This window comes from Rutidosis leptorrhynchoides, chromosome 2 (genome assembly GCF_046630445.1).
Source record: "Rutidosis leptorrhynchoides isolate AG116_Rl617_1_P2 chromosome 2, CSIRO_AGI_Rlap_v1, whole genome shotgun sequence".
NCBI lineage: Eukaryota > Viridiplantae > Streptophyta > Magnoliopsida > Asterales > Asteraceae > Rutidosis > Rutidosis leptorrhynchoides.
In genome coordinates this window covers 30,978,042-30,985,122 of record NC_092334.1, presented here as the reverse complement: position 1 = coordinate 30,985,122, position 7,081 = coordinate 30,978,042, and the positions used below count along the sequence as shown (strand labels likewise).

Below are 7,081 nucleotides of genomic sequence, written 5' to 3'. Positions count from 1 at the left end.
ATAAACGTTCCATATTAATTGATTTCGTCGCGAGGTTTTGACCTCTATATGAGACGTTTTTCAAAGACTGCATTCATTTTTAAAACAACCATAACTTCTATTTTATCGATAAAGGTTTAAAAAAAAAACATTACGTAGATGATCAAATAATGATAATCTAAAATATACCGTTTACACACGACTATTACATAATGGTTTACAATAAAAATATATTACATCGAAATAAGTTTCTTGAATGCAGTTTTTACACAATATCATACAAGCATGGACTCCAAATCCTGTCCTTATTTTAGTATGCAACAGCGGAAGCTCTTAATAATCACCTGAGAATAAACATGCTTAAAACGTCAACAAAAATGTTGGTGAGTTATAGGTTTAACCTATATATTATCAAATCATAATAATAGACCACAAGATTTCATTTTTATAACACATCTCATATCAGGCATTTCGCAAACTGCATAGAGATAAAAATCATTTATATGGTGAACACCTGGTAACCGACATTAACAAGATGCATATAGAATATCCCCATCATTCCGGGACACCCATCGGACATGATAAACTCGAAGTACTAAAGCATTCCAAATTCCAGAATGGGGGTTGTTAGTTCCCGTAGATCTACCTTTAGGATTCGCGTCAATTAGGGGCCAGTTCCCTAATTCTTAGGCTACCAAGCTAAAAGGGGCATATTCGGTTTAATAATTCAACCATAGAATGTAGTTTCGATTACTTGTGTCTATTTCGTAAAACATTTATAAAACTGCATGTATTCTCATCCCAAAAATATCAGATTTTAAAAGTGGGACTATAACTCACTTTCACAGATTTTTACTTCGTCGGGAAGTAAGACTTGGCCACTGGTCGATTCACGAACCTATAACAAATATGTACATATATATCAAAGTATGTTCAAAATATATTTATAACATTTTTATTACGTTTTAATGATTTGAGTTTGTTAAGTCAGCAGTCCTCGTTAGTAACCTACAACTAGTTGTCCACAGTTAGATGTACAGAAATAAAGCAATATATATTATCTCGAATCAATCCACGACCCAGTGTCTACAAGTCTCAGACTCGATCACAACTCAAAGTATATATATTATTTTGGAATCAACCTCAACCCTGTATAGCTAACTCAAACATTACTGCATATAGAGTGTCTATGGTTGTTCCGAAATATATATATAGATGGGTCGATATGATATGTCAAAACATTGTATACGTGTCTATGGTATCCCAAGATTTCATAATATGTATAATACAATATAAATTAGTTAGGATATGTTTAGTCTAGATTTGTTACAAAATTTTCGTAGCTAAAACTAGCAAATTTATCCAATTTTGTTTTACCCGTCATTTCTTCGTTTCAAATCCGTTTTGAGTGATTCAAGTTGCTATGGTTTCATATTGAACTTAAGTTTATGAATCTAAACAGAAAAAGTATAAGTTTATAGTCAGAAATACAGGTTACAAGTCATTTTTTAAAGAGGTAGTCATTTCCGTCGAAATAACGACATCTTGATGACCATTTTGAAAAACATACTTCCACTTTGAGTTTAACCATGATTTTTGGATAAAGTTTCATGTTCATAAGAAAAATCATTTTCCCAGAAGAACAACTTTTAAATCAAAGTTTATCATAGTTTTTAATTATCAAACCCAAAACAGCCCGCGGTGTTACTACAACGGCATATGTCCAGTTTTACGGTGTTTTTCGTGTTTCCAGGTTTTAAATCATTAAGTTAGCATATCATATAGATATATAACATGTGTTTAGTTGATTTTAAAAGTCAAGTTAGAAGGATTAACTTTATTTGCGAACAATTTTAGAATTAACTAAACTATGTTCCAGTGATTACAAGTTTAAATCTTCGAATAAGATAGTTAAATATATATGAATCGAATGATGTTATGAACATCATTACTAACTCAAGTTTAGTAGGTAAACCTACTGGAAGTAACAAAAATTAATCTAGCTTCAAAGGATTCTTGGATGGCTTGAAAGTTCTTGAAGTAGAATCATGACACGAAAACAAGTTCAAGTAAGATTTCCACTCGAAATAAGATAGTTATAGTTATAGAAATTGAATCAAAGTTTGAATATGAGTATTACCTTGTATTAGAAATATATCTTACTGTAAATAAGAAAGATTTCTTGAGCTTAGATGATTACTTGGATTGGATTAGAAATCTTGGAAGTAATCTTGCAAACTTGATAGTATTCTTGATTTTATGAAACTAGAACTTATAGAATTTATGAAGAACACTTAGAACTTGAAGATAGAACTTGAGAGAGATCAATTAGATGAAGAAAATTGAAGAATGAAAGTGTTTGTAGGTGTTTTTGGTCGTTGGTATATGGATTAGATATAAAGGATGTGTAAGTTTGTTTTCATGTAAATAATTCATGAATGATTTATAATATTTTTTTGTAATTTTGTGAGATATTTCATGCTAGTTGCCAAATGATGGTTCCCAGATGTTTAATGACTCACATGGGCTGCTAAGGAGCTGATGATTGAGTGTATATACCAATAGTATATACATCTTAGAAGCTGTGTATTGTACGAGTACGAATACGGGTGCATACGAGTAGAATTGTTAATGAAAATGAATGAGGATGTAATTGTAAGCATTTTTGTTCAGTAGAAGTACTTTGATATATGTCATGAAGTCTTCCAAAAGTGTATTAATACATCTTAATACACTATATGTATATACATTTAACTGAGTCGTTAAGTCATCGTTAGTCGTTATATGTAAGTGTTGTTTCGGAACCTTTAAGTTAACGATCTTGTTAAATGTAATTGATCCATTGTTATTACACTTAAATGAGATGTTAAATTGTTATGTTAACATGTTAACATGGTGTATTAATATATCTTAATATCATATATATATATATATATATATATATATATATATATATATATATATATATATATATGTAAAATACTATTACAACGATAATCGTTACATATATGTATTGTTTCGAAATTCTTAAGTTAGTAGTCTCATCTTACTCGTGTAGTTCATTGTTAATACGCTTAATGATATATGTAATTATCATTTCATGATGTTAAACATAGTGTATTAACATCTTAATATGATACGTATGTATTTAGTAAGACGTTGTTATAACGATAATCATTATATTTATCGTTTCGAGTTTTCTTAATTCAATAGTCTCATTTTATGTACATAACTCATTGTTAATATACCTAGTGAGATACTTTCTTATCATAAAATCATGTTAACTATATATATATCCATATATATATATCATCATATAATTTTTTACAAGTTTTAACGTTCGTGAATCGCCGGTCAACTTGGATGGTCAATTGTCTAAATGAAACTCATTTCAAATAATCAAGTCTTAACAAGTTTGATTGCTTAACATGTTGGAAACATTTAATCATGCAAATATAGTTTTCATTTAATATATAATCATGGAAAATTTCGGGTCACTACAACCGACACTTGTGGAAATTGGACTATGGGCTATTAATGGGCTTTATATTTGATTAACTAAATAATATCTTGTTAATTTAATATAGAGATTTATAATTTGACGTATCTATATATAACCACATACGCTTGACTGGGTAAAGTGGGCGGGATTTTTATAAATACTAATAATTATTCATTTGACCGGACACGGGGATGGATTAATAGTCAATGGACTCATTAAAACAGAGGTGGCTTACATTCAAAGGTAATTGGTGTAATTGTTAATAAAGTAATAAAACCTTGGGTTACACGCAGTCGATAACCTGGTGTAATCATTAACGAAGTATTAAAACCTTATTACGGTTTAAATCTCCAATTAGTTGGAATATGTGACTACGGGTATAAGGTTAATTTGGCGCAGACCCTCGCACTTTATAATTATGACCGATGGACTATTATGGACAAAACCAGATGGACTTATCAAATAATCCAGGACAAAGGACAATTAACCCATGGTAATAAATTAAAAATCAAAACGTCAAACATCATGATTACGGAAGTTTAAATAAGCATAATTCTCTTATTTCATTATCATCGCACTTTTATTTATCGTCATTTATTTTTACGCTTCATTTGTATTTTTAATTATTGTACTTTATTATTGTCTTTTATATTTTAAAATAAGTTCTATTTATATATAATATTTTGCATTAGGTTTTAATTGTGACTTAAGTTTTAAAATCGACAAACCGGTCATTAAACGGTAAAACCCTCATTTTATAATAATAATACTATATATATATATATATATATATATATATATATATATATATATATATATATATATATATATATATATATACACAAATATAGTTAATAAAAATATAGTGTAAACTCAGCTGTATCCCTGTGGAACGAACCGGACTTACTAAAAACTACACTACTCTACGATTAGGTACACTGCCTATAAGTGTTGTAGCAAGGTTTAGGTATATCCATTCTATAAATAAATAAATAACTTGTGTAAATTGTATCGTATTTAATAGTATTTTGTAGTAAACTATAATAGTATTTCGTACTACACCTCGCACACATCAAGTATTTTTGGCGCCGCTGCCGGGGAACACGCCGAAGCGAAACGCTATATTCTAAAAAAAAAAAATTAGTTTTTAAGCTATTTTTGTAAAAATATTTTTATATAAGTTTTAAATATTAAAATTAAAATATAAAAAATAAGAGAAATATATATCTATATTTTTTTAAGTGTTTAAATTAAAAAGTTTATAATTTTTTTTAAAAAAAAAGAGTTATAAAAACTAATAAGTAATTTTTTTAAGTTTTAGTTAAACTATATAACATTTTCTATAAAATTAAAATCAGAAAATAAAAATCAAAGTAAAAAAAAAAAGCTGAACCTGCAAAATTTGAACCTTCATTTGAACTGAACCTGAAGCTCATGCGACCGCATGAGACTGAACCTTTAATCCCATGCGACCGCATGGCCTGGTCTGACACGCCTGACCTGGTACGCCATAATTACGGTTTAGGGTTTTAAATTAATTATTATTATTATTATTATTATTATTATTAGGGTTTTAATTAATTAATTAGTTTTTAAGTTTAGTTTTAATTTATAATTAGTAATATTATGTTTTAATATTATTATTAATTATATAAATTAATACTTTTATAAAATAATAATATAAAATTAATATTTTTATAAAAATAAGTAATTTTATCTTTTTTTCTGTTTCTTTTTATAATTTGTATATTTATCGTATGTAATTAGTTTTAAACTTAGTTTTTGCCGTAGTTATTTTATATTTCTAGATTTTTAGACTTTGCCGTAAAATCCCGTAAGTGCTTTTTCTTTAGATTAAGATTTAGGCGCTTTAAAATTTTGCGACGCAATTTTTAGATTTTAGTCCCTTTTAAGTTATTGCCGTTTTCCATATAGAATTCCTTTTAAGCTTTAATACCTTTAGACGCAAGTTTTAATTTTTAGTTTTTAGACTTTTAAGTTTTGACGCTTTAATTTCTTATTATTATTTTTCGACTTTTTGTTTTTCGACGTTTGTTTTTCGACGCGCTTTTTCTTTCTCATTTCTACGCTCTAGTTTTTAGGACATAGAATTTTCTTTATTTTCTTTAAATCTCGACGAAAAATTATTTTAAGCGATTAAATTAATAGACATTCAAAATTTTCTGGTTCGTAGTAATAGTTGGATTTGTTAGTGGCGAGTTGTGGGCTTCCGATTTAAAGGGTCCGGGCTACCTGCTACATCTATTGGCTATTCGAAACATGGGCAAAATCAGATAAGTCTATTAATTTGATAACTTATATAATTTTCATCTTTATAACTAATAGGATATTCAGTGAATGCACCGAGCAAAACGTTCACCACCTTTCATACGTTCACCACCTGTAACTCGATCAAGACATCTAGCCAATATTGTCGCCATTGATTTTTCCTTAGAATCATCATCTAGTCGAACAAGTACTCCAACTCAAATTTCCGATAATCTAATTTTTGAAACCGACTTCACAATTGAGGACCCGGAGGATATTCAAGGACAATTCAGGGATCCTGAACCACCAATCATTCCTCCTGAACCACAAATTATACAACCAGAGGTTATCGAGGAAGAAACCATTAAATCAGAATCCTCTAGTGATTCGGACTCAACTAGTCACAATATGGAGGAAACGGAACCTCAAAGTATGGAAGACCGAATAAGAGCCACACGCACGGGCCAAGGTCACGCCATTAATCAACCAGATGTTAATGTGCCAGATTTTGAAATCAAAGGACAAATCCTACACATGATCACTAATCAATGCCAATTTGGTGGTACAACAAAAGAAGATCCAAACGAACATCTTCGAACTTTTTGTAGGATTTGTAATCTATTTAAGATCCGAGAAGCTGAGGATGAAACTATTTATCTCATGTTGTTCCCCTGGACTTTAAAGGGGGAAGCCAAAGATTGGTTAGAATCGTTACCTGAAGGAGCGATTGATTCATGGGATGTTTTAGTTGAGAAATTTCTTAAAAGATTCTTTCCGGCATCTAAAGCCGTGAGACTTCAAGGAGAAATTGCCACATTCGCACAAAAGCCAAATGAAACGCTATATGAGGCATGGACAAGATTCGGAAAAATGTTAAGAGGATGTCCTCAACACGGTCTAGATACTTATCAAATAGTTCAAATATTTTACAAAGGAGTCGATGTCGCTACACGAAAAGACATCGACACAGCAGCTGGTGGTTTCATTATGAAGAAAACCGCAACCGAAGCTCACAAAATTATTGATAACACAGCATCCCACTCTCATGAGTGGCATCAAGAAAAAGATATCTTTCGTTCATCTAAAGCGGCTAGAGCCGATTCTAGCCATGACTTTGATTCCATTTCCGCAAAGTTAGATGCTTTCGAGAGACGAATGGAAAAGATGACTAAAGATATTCACGGAATACGAATTAGTTGTGAGCAGTGTGGAGGACCACATTTGACAAAAGATTGTCTCAGTGTTGAACAAACAATGGAACAAAGAGAGAATGTTTCATACATGAACCAAAGGCCGGGGAATAATTATCAAAATAATTATCAACCGCCAAGG

General features: G+C 30.2%; 1 non-coding gene across 1 annotated transcript; it reads right to left on the bottom strand.

Moving 5' to 3' along the window:
• Window positions 1–6,541: 6,541 nt before the first annotated feature.
• On the bottom strand, window positions 6,542–6,648 carry LOC139895005 (small nucleolar RNA R71). The gene has a single exon (XR_011775477.1). It is a non-coding gene; the product is annotated as a small nucleolar RNA R71 (small nucleolar RNA).
• Window positions 6,649–7,081: the final 433 nt, after the last annotated feature.